At 42.6% G+C, this 24,000-nt stretch overlaps 1 protein-coding gene across 4 annotated transcripts in view; it reads right to left on the bottom strand.

Annotated features, from left to right (window-relative positions):
• LOC101839044 (transmembrane protein 45A) overlaps positions 1–23,569 on the bottom strand; it is an 85,601-nt gene extending 62,032 nt beyond the window's left edge. For 3 of the 4 annotated variants that reach the window (XM_040750646.1, XM_013118162.3, XM_040750647.1), the window contains exon 1: positions 23,184–23,569. The gene's annotated coding sequence lies outside the window, so the exon portion shown is untranslated. The remainder of the gene's footprint in view (positions 1–23,183) is intronic. The other variant, XM_005076729.4, reaches the window with a different exon arrangement.
• Positions 23,570–24,000: the final 431 nt, after the last annotated feature.

The following is a 24,000-nucleotide window of genomic DNA, read 5'->3' as shown; positions in this document are numbered from 1 at the left end:
AGTCACCCAGGCATGTGTCACAGCACTGTGAACAGAGACTGTCAACAGGGCATCCTGCAAGGAATATGTCCTGAGTTACTGAGAATGTAGCAAAGCTAAGCCCTTGGGAATATATGGAAGCCATGTGAAACATGGTCATAATGTGGTGAAGTAAGAGAAAGCAAAGTTAATTACAGTACAAAGAACTGAGAGCTGGCCTGCTGGACTAAAGAGAGGACATGCAGTATTGTAACCTTCTGCTCTTCATCTCCACCAGAGGACAGGTGTTGGCATCTCCAAGTATTGAATATGACAAAAGGAATTTAATTTCTTCTTACTTACAACATCCTAGATAAAAATGTCCACTCTTTGGAGTTAGCATGAAGGACGTTTATGAGTGGAATTCTTAGATGCTCCTGAAGTCATTTGTGTTACAACTGCTTACCTTTGCTTTAGAACATTGATTTGCTCCCAGTTGGGAAGAGCTGCATTATAGGGAAATCTAAATACCCCTTACTACGTTCCAGCAACAACCAGGTGAGGGGAAGGGAGAGCCAGATCTAGTATACAGAGACAAATACTTCTCATACTAAAAATTGAACTCACTCCTTTTCATAAATAATACTATCCCCATGTATTCTATCACATAGAGTTTTGGAATTTGACTGGAGAGATGGCTCAGTGGTTTATATCACTTGCTGTTCTCACAGAGGACCTAGGTTCAGTTCCCAGCACCCACATGGCATCTTACAACTACTTTTAACTTCAGCTCCTGGGGATCTGAGAGCCTATACTAGCCTCTTTGAACATTTGCACATATGTGATACACATATTCAGTCACACATACATACAGAACAAATAAACAAATGTTTTTAAAAGAGCTGGAAGCAGGAAGTGCTGAGTTAAGACTATAAGAGATGAATGGGCAGCACCAGGGAGTTAAGAATTTTAAAATGAATCTCCATCTAGGGTAGGGCAAGATGATATGTGATAGAAGTGCCAAGAACTACTTGTTCCTCTACAGTATAGAGCTAAAACAAGGGCAAATCTGTTTGTTAGAGTGTGTAGCCATAGGAGAGGGCTGAAACTCAGTTTTGGGATAACATCCTATAAGAAAGGGTGTGTTCCAGCATCTACTACTCAACACCATGGCATATGGAGTCCCACTTGGTAGGGGAGAGAGTAAAGAGATACTCCCAGTGAGAGAGAATGCTCTATTAGCAAAAAGATCGCCATATTACATGTTTACTGCCACTACAGGTAAAAAATAAAACAACAACAAAAAAACCCTGTGGTCTACTGGTTAGCTTTGAATGAATGTATTGTATCTTCTGGTGAACTCTCTCAGTGCTGAAACTTAGAGCTGCATTGCAAGGGTCCTGTAGCTTGAGATGATCTTATTTGGGTCATGGGAAGACAGGACAACATATTCTCATTTTAGGACCACGTGGATATTACACTTCACCAACTGAAGAAGGAACTTCTCAACAATATCTTGGGTATAGAAAATGACTCTACCCATAGAGTTCTATGACATAAGGGTGCGGGTCATGCTGAGGGAAGGAGAGCACAATACAGCCCTCTAGAATTGGTAAGTCATGGAACTTCCCATCAGCCCTTGAGGGGTGACTATTTACAAGTAGAATCATCCACTGGCTCCTGTGACTGAAGATGCCAAGATGGAAGGCAGCAGACTCAACAGTCACTGCCTCCACCTTTCCAACGTAGAACTCTGTGGTTCTATTGCCCTTAAATATCTTCAGAGTGGCCTGGGGACTAGCTCTGGCATGCTTCCATACCATGAAACAAAATGAATACATACATACATACATACATACATACATACATACATACATACACACAGATAAGATGCTCCAAGATCTACATCTGGCATAGCCCACACTCTGTGCTAACTCCTTCCATGCTGAAACTCAGTGAAGAGGAATTTCAAGTTTGTTTGAATTCACTCCTGCTTGATACTTGTTGGGTACTATTACTAAAAGAATCCAGGGTATGTGTCTGTGTAAATGAATGTAATTGCATACACAGGTGCAAGCCCCTAGTCAGTACCCAAGCACCCAGCCTAAGATGATGCTGAGAGAAGCTGAATTCAGCATAGATAACAATCTGCCCCTCTCATTTTCCACTGGTCCCAGCATCTTAGACAGGAGGATTCTTTTCCTTCTTCTCTGTATGCTCTTTTTATTATGTTTGACTTTTTCTTCTTTTCTGTTTCTGTTGATGCTTTGTTTTATTTTATTTTATTTTTTTGTTGCACTGGAATTCAGACCCAGTGCCTTGCAAGCATTGGGCAGGTTTCTTGCACACTGAGCTCTTTCTCATTGCGGTTAAGATGACTTATACTCAACTCATAACTTAATATTCAAACCCTGAAGACACTTCAGTCTGGGGGCAGGAGGGACAGGTAAAAGCTCTCACGGAAGAACTTTTTCTCAAGTGGGACAGCAAGATCTTACTCCTGGAAAGACACACCCACTTAGCAGGAAAGAGGCATTGTGCAACTTTTGCTGGCACTGCACCTGTGTGGGTCATTTATACTTGTCAAACACAAACCTTATCAGATGTGCCCTGCTGACAAGGCTGTATGTAAATGTCACAGAGGGAGAGCTATGATTCCAGCCCAGACATCTCCCGATGGAACGCATGGATCTGCAGGAGTGTCTAAAATCAGTAGATAAGAGCTTCAAGTCCTTCGTCATGATCCAGAATCACTTTAACCAGTCTCAATACTGCCTATGGAAATTCCCATCACTCTGTAGGCTACCAACCCCATTGTGTAAGGAACCACAGAGGGTGCCCTCTTCATACACTGCTCTCCTGACCACAGCTGCCTAAATTACTAGGCTGTTACAGCTCCTGTAAGTCCTACAGGGAAGTGAGTCATTTCAATCTCATAGGGTAGGCATTGTGCTAAGACCTACCAACATCCACCAACAAAGCCACAGTGTTACCACACTGCAGTGTCCAGCTGGAAGTAAAGCTGATATTACATAACAAGCCAATATATCAAGATGTGTTGCCACTTCCACTTAGGAGGAAGGCCATCACAAAAAGAAAAAGTCATCTTGGCAGACATACACAGGAATGGAATGGAAGGACCCAGAATAAATAAACCGATGGATACTCAGACAACCAATTTTTGAAGAAGTTGACAAAAATGAATATCAAGGAAGGGACAGTTTCAGTAAACTCTTCTGGGAAAACTGTAGATCCACATGAAGAATTCTGAATACTATCCCTAATCCTCTACAAAAATTAACCCCGAACAGACCAAAAACCTAAGCCAGACTTGAAATGCTGAAAATACCAGAGGAAAATATAAGAAGACCACTTTATAGCGTGCAAAAACAATGATTTCATTTCAGGGATTTCAAACACAAAGGACAGGAGTACCTGACAAGCAGGTTTATTTCAGATTTAGAGGCTTTTGTGCAGTCCAGCAACAATGATCAAAATGAAGGAACAGCTTGCAGAGTGAGAGGGCACTTTCCCATTATCATCTTTATCAGCAGGAGCATGAGCATCAATATCCAGCACATATAATTCAATCCAAGAACTTAACAAGAAATAATGCAATTAAAAATGGGAAAATGATCAAATAGGCACCTTTCAAAAATATGCACAAATGGCCAACAATCATACTGGAAAAATGCTAAAATCTCATGCCAACCATTATCAACAAGAAACAATAACGGGAAGGGAAAGGGGTAGATAGAAGGAAAAGGCAGAGAACACTGAGAGAACATACTCAAAATACAACATATACCAGTATGAAATTTTAAAAATCAATAAACCGACCAGAAAATAATAGAAGCTTGTGAGGGCAGAAAAGAAGAACCCGTATACACTGTTGGTATGCAAATCTGCACTGACATTGTAGATATGAACATGGAGGTTTCTCAAAGTCTAAGAATTAAACTACCTATCACCCAGCTCTACCACTGCTAGATACACATATCAAAGGAAATCATGGGCATATAACAGAGGTACCTGCTTTTCAAAAGATGTATAAAAGTATTATAGATGCAATACATATGAGGAAGAAATCCAGCTGTTTGCAGGAAAATGGATGTGGAGGAGAGCATGACTTTAAGGGAAAGAAACAGAAACGGTGAGAGAGGTGTAAAGGGAAGTAGGAGACAAGAGAGGAGCGAGTAGGAGGGTAGACGGATGTGACCAGTGCATAATGTATGCATGTACAGAACGTCAACGGAGCCTTAATATCTGCCATCAACATACTAATAATTAGAGCAAATACAGAAAAGAGTTCCATTTTGAAAGGCCCAAGTTGATGGGACATGGTGGCTATGACACTAGGCAGGGTCTAGCATAGTAACTCTGAAACATCAATAAAGGACAAAACCAACCTGTTTTTGGAATTCCGATGGAAGGTGGAGCAATAGCCTTCACAGCATTAAAAACAGCAAAGTGCACATGAGTAGAGTCAAAGTAAGCAAGAAAAATTAAGTTCTGAGACGTAAACAGTCTGAGGGACTAAGACTACATCTCCCACAACAGCCCCGAGTAACAGATGAAGGCTAAAGTCAGTCTCCAACCTTTGCCTGGCACATCCTCACCTCTCTCTCTAACCACAAAAGGCCCAAGAGGAGCAGCCTCCAAAAAGAAGAAGTGACAAATGCTATGGAAATGAGGAGGGTGTAGATTAAGGATTGATATCCTCAAGGAAGTGGCATTCACAATCACCAAAGTTCACATTTTAATACTGTTTGTTGTAGCTGGTTTTTTTTTTTTTTACTCTTTGCTCTTTGGGGGCCCACCACCCAGCTCCCAAATAAACCTACAGGAAAACTTATTCTCATTTATGAATGCCCAGCCTGAGTTTGGCTTGTTTCTAGCCAACTTTTCTTAAATTGCTTCATCTACCTTTTGCCTCTGGGCTTTTCCCTTTCTCTTTTCTACATACCTCTCTTTCCTTCTTGCTCCGTCACTGGCTGTGTGGCTAGGTGGTTGGCCCCGGTGACCTCCTCTCCTCCTTTTCTTGCTCCTCCCTCTCGTCATTCTCTCTATTTATTTTCCCTGCCTGCCAGCCTGCGCTTTTCTCTCTCCTGCCTAGCTATTGGCCATTCAACTCTTTATTAGAACAATTAAGTGTTTTAGGCAGGCAAAGTAACACAGCTTCACAGAGTTAAACAAATTCATCATAAAAGAATGCGACACATCTTTGTATCATGAAACAAATTTTCTACAGCATAAATGAATGTAACACATCATAAACTACATCTACAAGTTTGTCTTTATCTTAATTGTAGGTGTGACACCAGAATAAGACACCAGATGATCACTGGAGAACAATGGCTACCTCAGAAGAAGCTTAGGAAAGCACTATGACGAAACTCCTAAGTCAACCCCAAACAACAAATCAGCATTTAAAACATCCACACCTCTCCTCTCTGTATGAGCCAGTCACAGAGACACTTTGTAGTCACTAGCTGAAGGTTGCAAGCAATATCTGATGACCCCAATCAGGAACCAGGCCAGCTGTCTGAGCTATTCTGCCATCATTCTCTTCCTATAGCCTGCATGGGAAACAAGATGCAAGACCCAGGTGGCACAACGTGACAGGGTAGACAACCACAGGGCATGTGTGGAAACACTCACGCTGACTTGTACCACCGCAGGTCCAGACAAAAAGATGCAACACTTGAGAGGAAAATAAAGCTTGCCAACGCGAGCTCAGAAGAGCCTACAGTTCACCCACACCACATCCCACTTTAGTTAGACTTTGCCTGGGCCCCATTTATGCATGTTTGCTAAGGGGGCCGAGTATGTGGCGGACAGACTTAGCTCCTAGCAGGGTCTTTGCCTCTCATCCTAAGGTGATATGCACAGCCATGCCATGAAGGACCCCCTCACGACCTGATCTATGATAACCTTTCTGTCTCTGGACCGAGATGGAAGTAGAATCAGGCTTTGGACTCAGTAGAGGCTGGAGACAAACTCATTTAGAATGGAATCCCATCTTAGCTCATTCTGAGGGTCGACAAAGAGAAACAGAATTAGCAAAATGAAAGTGACTGAGAGAGTAAACTTGGAGGCTTGGGATCTTCTGGTTTAGCGATGAGCAGATCTTGCCAGCAATTTGCTGGCCTCTGCCTTCACCGTGCCCCCACCTTATTCTGATCTCATGCTAGGTCTCTCAGCAAGTCAACCGAGCCTGGCATTTTCACGTTCAATGGCACATCCCAGCTTCCTCTCACTTGAGCCACTAGCAGAGCTTAGCAGAGTTGAGCACTGCCTCATTCCTGAAAAATGACTTCCATCTGTTTTCCTCTGCCTGGCCACTTCTCTTCTAACTTCTCAAAACTGGCATGTCAGGCTCCTTTCTGCCTTTGCTCAGTTCTGGGATCTTATTCTGCTTCAGTGTGAAACATTGTGCCATGAGCCCACCCCAGGCCAGGCTTCTCCATGCTGCTAAGCTTCTCTTCACTTGGCTTCTCTACCCAAAGGCCTAGCATGCCTCTAAAACTGAGAATTGTCCAGAACATAGCTCAGAACATAGCTCCTAATATACCTGACTAGGGCAGACCTGCTCAGTACAAAACGTAGTCATCCTTGACTCATCATTGGCTCTCACCTCCCACATCCAATCTAATGAAAATCACTCCACCTCCAAATACGCCTGGAATCTGGCCAGTTCTCATCACCTCCACTGCTACCACTCCTGCATGGGCTATTACAACGGTCCCTGAAGTGGTTTAAATTGATGACAGCCCCAATAATCTCATGTATATAAATACGAGGCCCCTAGTGCGTGGAATAATTTTGGTGTGGTGGCCTTACTGGAGGAGGTGTGCCACCAGGGATGGACTTTGAGGTTTAAAATGCCCATGAGAGACCCAGTCTCTCTGTCTCTGCCATGTGCTTATGGATCAGATACAAGCTCTCAGCTACTGCCCCAGCACCATGCCTGCCTGCTTGCTGCCTTTCTCCCACCGTGTTGGTTATGAACTGACCCTCTGAAACTGTAAGCAAGCCCCAATGAAACACCTGCCTCCTTCTATGGCAATGGTCATGATGTCTCTTCCCAGCAATAGAACAGTAACTAAGACAATCCCCCAGCTGGATTCAATTTCACCTTTACCCCAGTCAGACTATTCTCTATACAGCAGTCAATTTGCACAAGGACCTGGTCTCACCATGATCCACACAAGCTAGACCATCTCTTCTTCAAAATCCCCTAGTCAGAGCCTTTATCCCAGTAGCAACACTGTCTTCCTGCTCCTCACTAAACAAAATTGACTCCTCCCCAGGACATTGGCACTTGACATTCCTTCTGCTTGGAATGCTCTTCCCTCTAAAGCTATATTCAAATGGGATTTTCTGACACCACCATATTTTAAAAGTTGCCTCAACACCTCATCCCTCTTTTCTTACTTTATTTTCTTTATAGGAATTTTCTTTTACTATGCTGCATAATTAACTAATTCATTGAGTTATTATATCCCAAACCCTTTTCTATATAAGAAAGAATGTCCTATAATTCCTGTTCTATGAATGAAGGATTTCTTTTCTGTTCTTCCTTACTGCCAGATTCCTAATGCTCAGAACTAGCATGGACTAAATATTTCCATATGAAAGGCCTGGGTACCCAGATGGATGAAGGATGAGGCAGATGGATAGATGGATGGATGGATGGATGGATGGATGGACAAATGATGGACTGAAAATGTTGATATAAATTTGCAGTGAATGGAAGGCTTTATAGTTCAACTTTAAGATCCTGTATGGTCCAGAAAAGGAAAATGTCACAAAAATCATATGAAATAAAATTCAACATTAGAGATGTATAACTTTAATGTTTTCTCTACCTGGCAAATAGCAATGGTAGAGTCTAGCATAAAATAAATGGTATTTACACAGATGCATTAGAATTAGGTAGCTTCTACTTTGCCTCAGTTACCTACAATTCACAAGAAGCCACCTAGGGAGATACTTGTGATTTTAAGAGTCAAACATGGCAGGCCATAATCCTAATGCTAGAGAATGGAGCTAGGGAAGGGCTTGGCAGACTCAAAGGAGCTGGAGTTCATTGTGATGCTACCATGTGTCATTACCCTATTAGATGCTCACCAGGAGCTGATATCACACCCTTCACAAGCAAAGAACTGAAGTCCAGAGGTTAAGTTACTTGCACAAGGTCTCAAATGCATGGCAAAGGCAGTATTCAGACTATGTTTATATGGATAAAAAATTGTATTTTGTATGTTACAAATGAACTGTTGTTTGAGACGTAGTAAACAAACTCTTGACTGTCACAGTCCACATCTATCTCCTACGGCATTTATCTGGCTTGATTTCAGTACACAAGTACCACAGACTAACACAAGAATGACAAAAATGGAACAGCTAAAGTCAAGGCTTTGTTTTAAAGTTAGTGCTGAAAAGTTTCTAGAACAAAATAAACCAAAACAGTGATGGACAAATGCTTGTCAGCTTGCAGTCACTCAGTCACACACGCACAAACATACTCATCACACACACACTGATATTCTCTCACACACATATTTACATGCACACACATTCACAAACATATTCACACACACACACACAAACACATATTCACTCACATACATCTCTGTGTATACTAAAAAGCAATTAATAAAAATGTTTAAACTAAGGGTTGTGAGTGCTGAAGATGCTCTGAACAGTAACTCCAGCCTGGAAGATGCTACTCCCCACTCAAGAAAAGTCTATTTCACTAGCATCAGCCCTGAACCAGCTCTGCTCTCAAGTCTCTTTCCTTTCCCACGCTCATAATTTCTCCCTGAACATTTTACTTGCTGCCAGCAGCATGCACCCGATCTATCCTACAGATACCTGACCTTGTAGCACTCCTCAATGAATGTCATCAGATACACAAACTGGTTGTGAATCCATTTGTGAAGCTCCCAGTTTTCCAGAGGACACAGTGTTTTACAATCAGGAAGTGAGTTTGTTAACTGGTACTTCTTCCATCACTGAATAGTAACTACTCTCATTTGTTTTGTTTTTACTATCTCCAAATTTGCATTCTGATTAGTATTTTCTGTGACATTGTTCAACCATCTCATTTAGGTGCCAAGCATGTAAACATAAAAGTACAAGGCTACCATGGGAATGTTGCCCACCTATGGGTCTATGCCTCTCACTTGGGCCAACCTACCAAGCCAACCACCACACATTCATTCCAACCCGAGGAAGGAGATGAGATAAATACTTCAGACTACACCCTCCACTTGAGGTGAATGTATAGAAATTAAGAAAACCCAGAAACAAATACCCAGAGTTAGTTATTTCAGCATTTGGGTCTACTAGTAAGACAAGATTAGTGGGATGCAATTGAATACATCTATATGTTGGAGAATGTCTTATAATAAAAAAGGATACTTAGAAAATGGTTGATTTATTTGTATGTGTGAGTCTCTCTCTCTCTCTCTCTCTCTCTCTGTGTGTGTGTGTGTGTGTGTGTGTGTGTGTGTGTGTGGTGTGGTGTGTGTTTTAGAGGTCAGAAGATTCCCCTAAAGCTGGAGGTAATGCATACTACCAACAACTGAATAACTCCATTAGACACTCTAAATGAGTATGCAATTTATTCTAGAAGAGGAAATATCCTTCAAAAACATATTAAGGGGGATTAATTCAGTCAAGACAAAGGAGTGGGCAGCAGTTCCTGTGATTACCAAAGAAACTGCTTCTATTCTTTGTCCTAAGTTCTTCTCAACTCACCCACAGTAAGGAAGAATAGCCATTTATCTTCCTAAATGCTCGGTGAAGCAGTAAGGGGACAGGACAGCTGAGCATTAGCGAGTGTAAAGGAGGTGTTTGTAAGCACCACTTGCTAAATAAAGCATGATAGATAACTGGAATTATTACAAATAGTGGAGGAAAAATATTACCCTGCTAGGCACTGATATTTCCTGCAGGCTTGCCTTTCCAGGCCTTACCATATTCCTTATGATTATATCCAACAGCCATGACTTTCAACAAGTCTTAAGACTTAACATTACCAGTAATTGATAAGATACTGAAACATAGTTCTGAAGAGGTTCAGTGTAAGAGGGACTATGGTTCACAGGGAGTATGAGTAAGTACCCTCCTCAATAACTAAATTCCATGTCTGAAACAAGTGGTATGATTTAAAAAGTGGTATGAGAGAGAAAGACGCCATGCAACAGAACTTATGTGGAGGGTTTTGTTTTGTTTGTTTGTTTGTTTTTACTTAAGGAAAAGGGAATGGAAACAAGGGGGGGACTGGCCTCTGGGAACAGAATCAGTAGTATAAAAGAGAGGACAGAGAGAGACAGGCAGAAAAGCAGAGGGGGACAGAGAATGAGGGAGGGAAGGAGGCAGGGAGAGGGAGGGAGAAAGGGAGGGAGAGAGAGAGAGAGAGAGAGAGAGAGAGAGAAGGAGGAGGAGGAGGAGGAGGAGGAGGTGGGCAGGGCCCTTTTAAAAAGGAAAGTAGTGAATAGTGAATGTGCACAGGTGGTGCTATTAGTAGCTGCAGCTGAGGGTACATCCTGCCAGAACCCCAAGGGAAGGCCAGTACAGATGCCTGAATACTAACAAGGACACCTCAAAATCATCAAACTATCCCCTTAATTGAGCTCCTTCCATTCCTAACTTTTCAAAATCTCTATCACTTGAAAAGTTTAGGTGGGAGAGTGTAACCTAAATTTCAGGAAAACTAAGGGAGACTCTCTACAGTGGTGTACAAATTGTTTAAGTCCAATACAAGATTCTTGTAATGAGTAGGACCATCAGTCAGAGTCTCTTCAGAATTTTTGTGCAATTTCTGTGTGAATCGGACCAGTAGGAAGTTCTGGAAGACAATTACAGGCTTGGGAAATGGTAGGAGAATATCGGAAAGAGAAACTAGTGGGATAGTAAAAACAAGGGATATGGTGCTTCTGAGAGACTGTAACAATCAGTAGGGATGGAAGGCACCAAGAAAATAACGCCTTCCAGACAAAAGATGGATGGCACTGTGGACTCGCAGAGACGGTGTCAGCATGCACAGGGCCTGCCAAGATCCAAGTCAGATGGGGTCCCAGCGCTGAGAGGGGAAGTGGGCATGCGCTTCCATGCCTAACCCAGAAGATATCTCCAGCTGACAACAGCTCACAAGGATTTTTTTTTTATCCAATGGAGTATCACTGAATATATAAACAATTCTTGGGCAGGCCCCACACCCAGCAAGAGTGGCCAGCACAAAACAGACTCAATGATATTTTTGGAGATTGTTTTTGTCTCACGACACTTTGTTTGAACTTTTTTCTTAACTTATTAGTCCTTTGCGTATATATTTTATTTCAAAAAGAAAAGAAAAGAAAGCTAATTTGCTTTAAGTAGAAAATAGCCCATTGTAAGTGTGCAGATGGACCGTGCTAAGCGGATGACCTCTAAGTAGAGCCACAAATAATAATTAGCAGTCATCGCACTGCAAGGGCAGTTTGACTTCATTGAGTTTATCTTGTCAACTTTCTATTAGAATTTCAATCTCAAGGCTAATAAATATTGTTCCAGTTATTTTCTCCTTATTATGTCTAGACTTTAATGTACTGTAATAAAGAAAATAGTTAAAACTATACATGCATGTTGAAAAAGAAAGGAAGGGAGAAAAGGCTAGGGAGGGAAGGAGGGAAGGTGAGAGAGAGGGAGGGAGGAAGGGAGGGAGGGAGGGAGGGAGGGAGGGAGGGAGGGAGGGAGGGAGGGAGGGAGGGAGGAAAGCCAGGGGTTGTGGTAAAGTAAAATGCTCTGGGCTGTTTTCCCATGGTCACACTAACTCTCCTCCAGCAAAACCACCTCCCTTCTGAGGACCTGTCAACATGTTGCTGCTTATCTGAAACAATTTAATTCATTCACTCCACCCTATTTTGCTTATCAACACCACAAAACATAATTATAAACCAAAGGCAAACCCAGCAAGACATTTTACGATTAACATCACCTAGATGATATCAGGTTTCAGCTCATTTCTTTGCAGAGAGCATAACTTTGCTTCACCTTCTCAGATGTGTCCAGAAATACAGAGGCTGATCCTAAGCTCGCGAGACAGAAGCAGTAAGCGTCTTAATCTCTCATTGTCCCTTCCTCTTGGAAAAAATAAAAACAAACAAGACAACAAAAAACTAGAACCTTGTCCAGTGCATGATCACTGGAAGAAAATCAAATTCGAAGCACACTTGATGTACTATGTCTAGGATTGCGGTGTAATTGCTACATGCTGTAAATGAATCAAGTGAATCCTTCTGACCTGAAGGCCATCGTTGTGATGATGACGCTGACTTCCACTCTCCCTAAATCCCTGCTCTCCATGTCTAAACCCCCTATCCACAGCACGTACCACTGGGAGTGTCCCAAGTGTTCCAAGACCATTGGCTGGAAATCAATTTTCACAAAGACTGACCCTTTACTTGCGTCTGAATGCTAATTACATAGTGATAGTGATACCCATTGTGATGTGAGCTGAAACTTCAATACAAATGGATTTTCCAGCCGGCAAGAATCTAATAACTTATAGAGGATACAAAACAAAAATCCCATTTCTGCACAGGCAGAGTCAGAAAGAACATCTGTGCTCAGTTCCTATCAATTTGAACAAAACATGTTCTGCCAGGGAAATGTCTCACAGAGATATATAGAGGTTTGAGTGACAGGTTGACTGTCAGAGTTGGGGAGGAATGGATGGGACAAAGAGCCCCAGAATTCAAGTTAAAAGCTGTCAATATTACAGAGGGAGAAGAGACAGCCAGGCTCAACCTGTGGCACTGGATTGTGGACTGTAGGGCTGCTGTCCAGACAGGGGCCAGTGCAGACTCTAACCTCTGATGGTGAAAGTGTCCTGCACTTTCACAGGGCTAACGGAATGTGGCTCTCTTCACTCTTGACATGTACCACACTGGGATCCAAAGGCTCTGGTCGTTTGCTTATGGAGTCCTTACACCTGCTGAGCTTTTGCCCTACTCCCAGTGTAGCCCTTACTCCCCTCTAAAATGTTTGAGTCTTAGTCACTCAGTCACCTCGGAAAAGCAGTGCTGCCTCCCTTCCTTACCTTCACCGTCCATTACTCAGAACACATCCTGTAGCTGGATAATATCTTAGTGGAGTTTAACGTGCTGTAAGTCAATGCAGAGGTAGCAAACAGAGGAAAATATGTTGATTTAAACAATAACAGATATCAAAGATGAATTGCTCCTCGGGAGCCAAAGCAAATATGAGAACAGACACTAGTCTGGCAGTCTCTGGATTGTTATGTACAAAATGTTACACTGAAGTCCGTTATTTGACTTATCTAGCACGGAAATACTCCTACTCCAGTCAGCTTGGAATAGGGACCTCCCTTTTAAAAAACAATTGACTTACTATTTTGAGGTGCCATACATTGTAGGTTTTACCTGAATTGGGAGAAGGTATTTTAAATTATTATTAAATAGTTTTCGGCTCTGTCTGGGATAAGGCTGAGTGACTGGAAACAGTTGCATTCTTGGGGAAATTGCTACTGTATGATTTACTGGCACACGTAGAGCAGACCCCAGACTTGTGCCAGCAATTCCCCACTACCAAGGAACATTTTTCCAAACGGTTCTACCACGTGACTCATGGACTAGGGACTTTATAGTATGACTTGGATGGGCAGCATGCTTAGCCTTGTCTGCGTGCCAAGCTCATTTCTCATTTCCCTTGATGTTACTATCACTAAACAAATTAAGATTGACTCATTCATGATGAAAAGACATTTATTCCTCACAGGCTCAGAGGTAGGGAAGTCTAGAAGCAGAGCGTGGAAAGTTGTTACAAGGATGAGAGACTTTGTGTTTCTTCAGAATGAACAGAGGACAGCAGGGTAGCTAGTGAAACCTCTTCCTCTTCTTGAGAAGCCATCAATGCCATTTCAAAGGCTCCACCTTCATGGTGTCATCTAACCCCAGTTACTTCCTATAGGACCCATCACCACATGACTACTAGCATACAACACTGGGAATTAAGTTTCCACAACATGAGCTTGTAGAGGATATTTGTAAACAGTAACAACCATCAATCCTGGCATACCATTTCCATTAGTTTCTTCAGAAACTTTTGCTCACTAATATATGTTGGCTCTTTCTGGGGATCCCCCTTTCTCTCTACAGCTCTCTTCATTTCAAGTGCTTTCTTCTAACTCTAGACACCTTCATTCTCCCCCAAGTTCTCACCAATGCCTCAGCTAAAGAAGTATGTATTCCACCTGTGTGACAATCTACTTACTTAGACTCTGTCTCCAGGTGATGATCTGAAGTAATGAGAATACACATCTCTTTATCCTCTGGGTTCTGGGGTTTCTTCAGTGCTCCATAGTCAGGGTTATACAAACCACTGACTTAAATATTTCATCTGATATTTTAAGTATATCAAGCCAAAGGTAAATCTAGCTATGTTACTTACCAACAGTAGAAGGAGAGTTAAAGCTTTAAAATTTAGTTTTCACCAAATACAAATATTACAGAGTAAAGATACCACTTTAGCCATTATCAAGTGGTGATGGAAGTGCCTGTTCATACTTGATCTAATAGATGAAATAGCAAAGTGTATCTCACATCCTCAATCTTTGTTCATTCTCTATTTAAACCCACTTTTCACCAAAACTTGAAAGCTCTTTATTAGCACTAAGAACTCCTAGTGAACAAAGGTAGGGACGGAAGCTGGAAGAGAGTGGACACTACACACTTTAGACACAGGCACCAAGGGCCCCTGAGCTGGAACTGACCTGAAAGCCTCCTCTCTGAGGACTACCAGGAGGCACCATGCAGTCTTCCAAAGATGGGAAGCAACCAGTAGCCCTACCCAACTATGATGCCTATGAGTCACAAAAATAACCAGCAGTGTACAATAACCCATAGGGTGAAGGACTGGGTGCAGTACTGGCACACATACCTTGGTAGTAATCCAAAGCTCTTTAATGGGACTTAAGACCTGCTCGATAAGAGGAAAATCATGCTGAAAATGATACAGGAAACATAGTCAACTATCCAGGGCTACTGAAATCAGGAACTGTGAAGGAGAACCTACAACAACCACTTCATTAAATTAGCACAGTCCCTAACTACACTCTAAATATGTGTCCTTATACCCACAGACATGTGTTGTCCTTACTCCCTTATTCCTTCATCAAGAAAACTTCTGTTTGCAACAGAAAGAGACCATTGAAGAAAACCTCAACCAATCAAAATGCAGTGTTGTGGAGCCCAGTCTCAATGGATAAATCTACAAAACAACTCTTGCACCTCAGGCTCAGAAGACGTGATGGAAAGATTGTAAGAGCCAGAGGAACAGGGAGTTGACTGTCAGATTGTGTCTTCTAGAAGTGCCTGAAGTTACACCCATCAAGTTTCAACAACACCGTTGCCTAAACATGATGGTAACAATGGCATGCTATTGTGAACTGGGGAAAGCTCATGAGGCCCCAGGCCAACATAAGAACGTATAGTCAACTAAGGAATGCAGAGAGTGGAGAAAGTCTTCCTCAGGGAAGAGCGCGCCAACTGATTGTCCAAACCAAATGGTCTGCCCTGAAATTATATTCCTATGGGTAATTCTATACAGAGTGAACAGGCTATATTTATGTATTTAGAAACACACAGAGATAACAACAGTGAAAGCAAAAAGACACCATGAATTTGAAAGACAGAGAGGTGATGGGGCCAGCTATTTGTGAAAGTTTGAAGGTAGGAAAGGGGGAGTGGTCTAATAATTATATTATAATCTCGAAAAAGAAAAGAAAAATTATGGATACAGAAGCAAAGCCAGATGAACGGCCTAAGCCTTCCTGGAACAGGGTAAACATCTGGCTTTATTTCAAATGAAATTCAAACTCATTGGGAACCTAAGAAGAAGAACGGGTGGCTTTTGTTTGCACTGTTTATTTATGTCTGGATGCCTTGGGGTCTTTTCAAGAAGCCAGTAGTGACAGTGTCATTTAAGTTGGTCCGTAGACCAGTCTAGTATGCAAAAGAGTGTATTGCCACCTTTATGGAATACGGAAATTGAAAGGAAACATATTGCCACCTTTATGGAATACGGAAATTGAAAGGAAACATATTGCCACCTTTATGGAGTACAGAAATTGAAAGGAAACATATAGGAAAAAAATTAATGTATCTTAGTTACTTGAAATTGAAGAAAAAATTTAAGAAGAATGTTCTTTACTTTTCTACAAAACAAAAATGGTGTGCAAGCACCTGAGAAACAAAATCCAAATGGTCTTTTACAGACACTTTGAGATCCACTGTAGTGATTCAGGCAAAGAATCGTGATGTTTAACTAAAAGGGGTGGATCAGGCCCCTGAAAGACAATTATGTTACTGTCCCAGGATCCCAGAACACTGAGAGAGAGACATCTGGGAAACTAGGATAAAAAGGTAGATGTACCCAGGGAAACCTGTGCTCACACTGTACCTGGACTTAACTACACACTGGAAAGAGACAAATAATAAGAGTATTTAGTGTTTAAGAAGAGTATATATGGTATACTGTTAAGTTCACAGATGGGAAAGAGGCAACCTTGGCCTTAAATTCCCACTTCACCCCTGCACAATATTGAAAACCTTACCACTCTTCTCTAGGTTTCAGATACATCATCTTCAAAGTGAGGATGCTGCCTTTACCTTCTAAGGGGTTTGTTACTGTGGTAGCTCATGCCTCTTTCTGTGAAGTAAGAGCTTCATAGCAGCATGGGCACACCACTACTCAGTTCTGAAGCAAATGGTGTAGAGAAAGACTGACACTATATATCACCAAGAATGAATAGGAAAACTCCTTAGACTGGTCACTACTACCAAGAAATAAGTACAGCGCTCAGGAAGCCTCAGCTCTGAAGCGTGGAGTCAATAAGAGCACAGCATAAAATCAGGGCTTGAACAAGAGTGTGCTCATGGGAAGGGAGCTGCAGGATGAAAAGAGCCCTCTGTAAACATCCTAGAAGAGGTCTGATTTAGTTTTTTCATTTATTTATTTAGCTAGGACCTTGGGTGGAACTTTCCTCCAACCATGTCTGCTGGCCTGACTCTTAAGTGCTGAGAGTATAGTGTACCAGCCCACTGACAGGGTTTATGAGCCCCAGTTGGAAGCTCAACAGGGAAACTGTGTTAATACCACAGTGCTAGTCTGTAGAATAGTCCAAAGAACTGTGGGATCTTTTGGAGGTAATGAGGATCTTCAACAAAAAAGAGAATGAAACCAGAGACATTTACATTTCTTACTAATCAAATAGCACAATTTCCATTCTGGAGATGAATTTTCATACACATATTATTTTTCTAAAAGCCCGTTTTTCTCTATTGAAGAGAATCACATGAAATATTGTAAATATTTTTCTAGAACCTGTGGAACTTCAGGTACAATGGGGAAAGATGCAGATAAAGTCACCTTGTTCCTTGCCATGGAAAGTGAAGCCTTGTTCTAACCCCTCACCTTCAAATTAAAAAAAAAATTGAAAGCCAAGGGCATCTGGACACAGATGGTTTGCAGGCTGACAGCCTGAGAGAGGAAGCGATGCAAACAAATCCTACTAGACAAGTTTCTCCTGATGCCAATGTGACCTTAGAAAAAGAGCATTCTTCCATCTGAGCATCATCATCTGTTCTCTGTGACAAGATAACAGTCATCAAGACCTGTGAGCCCCAAGTGTCAGGCTGAGATGAGTGTGTTATAAATTGCTGAGGTCTTTGTTGAAGCAAAGTCAGAAGAGTGTAAAGAAGTCCCATTCATCACCTTTAACTAAGCTGAGACGAGACTCTTACAAGGATGAGACGCAGCTATGAAAAGGAGGCTGTGTGTTGGCTGCTCAGCTTTCTGCTACCACCCTGCTGGGTGTGGTAGTGCACACCTGTACACCCAGAGTGCACACCTGTCAACACACCTGAAAAAGCAGGAAGCCGAGGCAGCGGGTTTCGATCCATGAAGTGTTAGCTCTGTTGATTTGTGCCTTTGGTGATGCAGCCCACGTGTGGCAACAGCATTTAGAGGAAGGCACCTGTTCATCTCACGTCTGGGTGCAGAAGAGAGGGAGGAGACCCCCGGTAGCCTGTTTCAAATGCGTGTTAATATGTATTCAATCTCAGTATTTGTTCATTTTGTTTACTCACTCACTGGTTGACTCATAGACATGGAAAAGAGATTCTGGTAAAAAAGAATGGTGTATACAGTTCCCCCGTTGCGGTGTACTACTTGCAAATCACTCTCGTGAAGCTTTGGGGAAATGCCAGGTACTCTAAACAATGAAAACTAGGATTGCTTTTCTGCACCCAAAGATTTAACAACACATCAGAGGTCTCCTAGGCCCTTTTTCAATACAGATAATCATCTGATTGACACAGGCTGACATTTATTGTCTACTTTAAACCCACTTAATATGCAACGCAATGTCTCCAATCACCGTACGGAATGGAATATACCACCCAGACAGAATCCTGTTGCTATTCAGGCCTCTCCGGGAAAATTCCATCAGTGCATTCCTGGCTCCAGGGATCCCCTTTCCATTGTCTGGTTAGCTCTAACAACCACACTAGAACAATGAAGCATGGCATGATGGCAGCCTATGATGCCAGGACTAGGAAGATAGGGCAGGAGGATCACATATTTGAAGTTAACTTAGGCGACATGGCAAAACTCTACAACTAGGAAAGGAAGAGGAAATGGGAAACAAGAAAGAGAACAAAGCAGGGAGGGAGGAGGGAAAAGTGGGCAGGGGAGAAGAGCCACTTTCTCACAGACCCAAGACTGTGTAGCCTAATGGTTAAAGCTTGAGGGCTCTGTGTTAGACCTACTCTATGCCTGTCGCTTGTTCACTAGGAATTGTGGGCATGTATTTTAATCCATCTATACCTCTGTCTCTTCAATAATAAAAGTAAGGCTCTGTGGAATAGCAGCCCTCAGGAGATTTCTGTGAGCATGCCAGAATATTTGCCAAAAGTTAAGTGGTCAAAAAATAAGAGCTAGATGTATCAAGTAGCCACCTGCAGACAGCAGACTGTTCCAAAGATGACAGGAGATGAAAATATGCCCACCCAAGGGAGAAGAACCAGGAAGATCACTTTACAGATGACATCACAGTGTCATAATGGCTCAGTGTCTTGTCTGACATCCGGCAGGTCGTCAACAGCCACACCAGAACCCAGCTTTCTGCCACAGTGTCACTGGAACAAGGCATAAGAACTCAAACCAGACCTCTGACTTAAATCCATAGTATAGGTCGTATCTACCTCAGTAGTTGTAATTTTTAAACTTCTAAATATTAACACAGGAAGAAATGATTGTATTAGCAGGATGATAAAGATCTATTTCCAGCATACTGAGTCTATATGAGAACAGGGGAGGGTTCTAACCATCACACTTCTGTCAAAGACTTCCAAGCGATCCTTGTTAATGAAAAATAGCCTGGGTAATGTCTCAGGGTACCAGACTACTAGAACAGAGCTGGGAGACACCACTGCAAATGTACACACTGCCAGGTCCTGTGAGTTATCCAGTCCTGCCCACCCCAGCTGCAGGAGGAGAACATATTGGACAAGTTGTGGAGACCCCAGAAACTAACCATTTCACACAGCCTTCACTTGGCAGCTGGTGTCAGTTCAGCCTACCGCTCCCAAACCGATCTACTCCACAGACTCTCCTCTACTGTCTGACAACCCGGCCCTTCTCATGGCACTGTCAGCAGAAAGATTATCACCAGCACCACCCCACAGTCACACACACTAATTCCTTGTAGCTTCGTCTCAATGCTCCCAGGATTGTTCCACACTTTCCGGCGGCTATGCTTCTGCCATGACTCCCCTTGCTCCTAGATTCTGTCTCAGCTCTATGACGCTTAGCCCCACCACCATGAAAGCAAACTCAAAATTCCTTCCCAGTAACGGCAGCCTTTCCAGGAAACCAACCCACGTTCAGATGGCCTTCTCTACATCTGCACTCCAGAGCCTTCTGTATCTAAGGCTCCAATCAGTTCTTCTCTGCTGCCTGTTCATGAGGCTTTCTCTTTCATAACCTCACACTGTGCCTGGAGAGCAAGTGTTCAGAACTGGATTAACTCTGGTTTCTTAAGAGGTCAGAATACCACAGAAGAAATACATGTTCAGAAGCTTGAAGAAGGTAATAACCAATGAAAACCTAACAAAGACATGCTATGTGCCAGGCTGGCCTAACAGCTAACATATTTTAACTCAGTACTGTGGACACCATCAGTATGCATGATTGTTTATTATTAACACATTGCAAAGGAGAACACTGGGGGCCAGGTGGGCTGAGTGTTTTATCCAAGACCATACTGTGAAGCTGTGACCTGATCTTGATGCATCAACTCTTGTTGCTTCTTTGCAATAATGTCCTTCTAGATTACAAATAGATCCATTTCCATCACCTTGCACAAAACTCAAGTCCAAGTGGATCTACCTGAGGAAAGGTAAAATGGGAAGTAGCATTGAACAAATTGGTACAAGAGACAGCTTCCTGAACATAACACCAGTAGCACAGACACTGAGATCGACAATTAATAAATGGGACCTCCTGAAACTGAAAAGCTTCTGTAAGGCAAAGGACACGGTAAACAAGACAAAACATCAGCTTATAGAATGAGAAAAGATCTTCACCAACCCCGCATCTGAAAGAGAGCTGATCTCCAAAATATATAAGGATCTCAAGAAACTAGACAACAAAATACCAAATAATCCATTTTAAAAATGGGGTGGAGAGTGAAACAGAGAATTCTCAACAGAAGAAATTCAAATAGCTGAAAGGTATTTAAAGAATTGTTCAACATTCTTAATCCTCAGGGAAAAGCAAAGCAAAACAACTCTGAGATAGCATCTTATACCTGTCAAGATGGTTAAGATAAAAAATACTGATGACTAGGATCAAAAATACTGATTTATGTTGGAGATAATGTGGAGTCAGAGGAACACTCCACTGCTGGTAGGAGTGCAAACTTGTACAGCCTTTCTGGAAATCAATATGGCAGTTTCTCAGAAAATTGGGAATCAGTCTACCTCAAGACCCAGAAATACCACTCTTGGGCACACTCCTAAAGGATGTGCAATCACACCACAGGGACATTTGCTCAGCAATGTTCATAACAGCATTATTTGAAGTAGCCAGAAGCTGGAAAGAACATAGATGACCCGCAACTGAAGAATAGACAAAGAAAATGTGGTACATTTAATAGAGTATTACTCAGCTGTAAAAAACAACAGCATTGCCTTTAATCCCGGCACTCGGAAGGCAGAGGCAGGCAGATCTCTGTGAGGCCAGCCTGGTCTACAGAGTGAGTTCCAGGACAGCCTCCAAAACAATACAGAGAAAGCCTGTCTCGAAAAACCAACCAAACAAACAAACAAAAAACAACGGCATCATGAAATTTGCAGGTAAATGGATGGAACTAGAAAAAAAAACATCCTGAGTGAGGTAACTAGACTCAGAAAGAAAATCATGATATGTACTCACTCATAAGTGAATATTAGATATAAATAAAAGGATAACCAGACTACAATCCATAGCTCTAGAGAAGCTAGAGTCTTCTTCCAATAATTGATGGAACCAGATGAAGAGATTTACAACAAAGAACCATGCCAAACTCCGGGAATCCAGTCAGAGAGAGGAAGGAGGGAATACATGAACAAGGGAGATCAAGATCACGATGGAGAAATCTACAGAGACAGCTGAACCAAGCTCATGGAAACTTATGAACTCTAGACTGACAGCAGTGGACCCTCCATGGGACCTAAGTGGGTTCTCTGTATGTGGGAGACAGTTGTGAAGCTTGGGTTATCTAAGGGGTCCCTGGCAGTAGGACCAGGATCTATCCCTGTGCATGAGCTAGTTTGTTGGAATACATTCCCTATGAGGGGATACCATGCCCAAATTTAAGGAAGAGGGGAAGGGCTTGGTCCTGCCCCAACTTAATGTCTCAAACTGTGTCAGCTCCCCATGGGAGCCCTTACCTGTTGGGAGGAGTGGATGGGAAATGGACTTGGGGGAAGGCAAGGTGGGGTAGGATGAAGGGTGGAAGGGATAACTTTGTTTGGAATGCAAAATGAAATTTAAAAATAAGTAAGTAAATATTTTTGTAAAATGAACATTTTTTTTCGAGACAGGGTTTCTCTGTGGCTTTGCAGGCTGTCCTGGAACTAACTCTTGTAGACCAGGCTGGTCTCCAACTCACAGAGATCCGCCTATCTCTGCCTCCTGAGTGCTGGGATTAAAGGCATGAGCCACCATCTCCAGGCTGTAAAATGAACTTCTAACCCTGCATCTCTAACTACACTTCAGTCATTCTACCTTTAACAAGTAACAATTTTTGCATTGAATCCTCACACACTGCTTTAAGAACCAGAAAATAAAGATTGATTTGAGTCCAATCTTCCCCAATAGTAAAAAGCATGCAATCTAACTTTGAACTTCACCGCTTCCCTCTGATGGAGGAAATCATAAATGAAGGAATGGGCCTTGGGCCACTTGCAGCTCAGCATTTTCCACCACTCATTTCCAAATCCTGACCTATGCTAGCGCTATCCTCACTGCATGTATTACAACCACTGTGGCTATGATTTTGATAGAATCACAGATCAAATGTGTAATTATAGCATCACAGACACACAAGTGGTCTATCCCATGTTTAATTATTTTGTTAATAACCGTAAAAGGATTTAGGTTTCTCTCTTTGAAAAATAATATTCACAATTTTAACTACATTTAAATTTAACTTAAGGAGCCAGTAAGCCCTTTATATGGTTCACATTGTAAATAATTTGTCAAAAGTTGTGTTAATTCTGAATACATCAGAGATGTATCAGACTTCCATCAAAATAGTCAGGGAGAAGGATAGCTGCAATTTGAAAATGTACACAGTGTTTACAAGAAGGGGAGGAGGAGAAGGAAGAGAAGTAGGAGGACGAATTTACCTTTGGGATGAAAAAAGGTTTACCATAAAACACCAGCCAAAATTTTGTTCCCAAGAAATCTTATGCTAACACCACCCCTCGTAAAATTTAAATAGCAAACAAACAAGGTTCACAAAACAGAAAAAGGAGCCCCGATAATCCTTCTGTCTTTCCCAGCGTGAGATATTTTTCTCCCCTTATCCAAAGGCAAGAAGGGCAAAAGGCAAAGGCTAGAGATCTCTGAAGGACAAGGATGACATCCCTGTCTTCAGAACTTACCCAACTTGGTCTGTTCACTCAGCACCGGGCTTTCCCCACTTTGCCAGTTAGGATCGGATGGCGGCTAGGTTTTTGTTGCTGTTTCTGTTCTTTTGATCGCAAAGCCCCATGAAAATTAAACAACTGTGTTGAATGTGATGTGGCCTCGCCTTGCAAGGGCGGGAGGGGGGGAATTCGCGGGGGTGATGCGGTAGCGGGGAGAAAAGAAGTTCACCCTTGGACTGCCGATTGCTTCTTGGGAAAAATAAATAAGTAATAAGTGCCTAGCAGGAGACGACGTGGGAGACGTGCCTTGCAGATGGCAGGCCGGGAAGGGGCCCACAAACTTTCTCAGCACAGCTGTCCAGATGCGCTTCATCTGTTTTCCTGGCGGGGCACTGGCTTGGGATGCGGTTGGCTGCCAAGCCTCCTCCCCGGTCGCCGATTGGTGGAGCAGCCCGCCACTCAGTGCTAGCTCAGTTCGCCTCCGCCCACTGGGCCATTCGCATCCTAGAAAGGAACCTAGCTGGGCTTGCTGTGCAGTCGCTGATGTGGCACTGCGTGGCAGCGGGGTCTAGGGAGGGGCAGAGGAGAGGTCGCTAGAACTCGGAACTTGCCCCTGCCCTCACCTCTTTACAGCAGGCCTCGTAAGTAGCTACGTTTAAAGTGTGTGATTGCTGTCGCTTTGGGCAACGAACAAGGCCGGCGGGTCAGTAGTCCCAGGCATATCCTACTGGAAGGGGCTGGAGATGCGCGCTGCCCACGCCTCCAATAGGGCGGTCCAAGTCCTCCTTAAGGCTTTCCTATCCACACTTTTTCAGGGGCGAGAAAAGTAGAT

The sequence above is a fragment of the Mesocricetus auratus genome, unplaced genomic scaffold (assembly GCF_017639785.1).
Source record: "Mesocricetus auratus isolate SY011 unplaced genomic scaffold, BCM_Maur_2.0 Super-Scaffold_100008, whole genome shotgun sequence".
NCBI lineage: Eukaryota > Metazoa > Chordata > Mammalia > Rodentia > Cricetidae > Mesocricetus > Mesocricetus auratus.
Note: the sequence above shows the minus strand (reverse complement) of the source record. Positions and strands in the feature narration are given on the sequence as shown.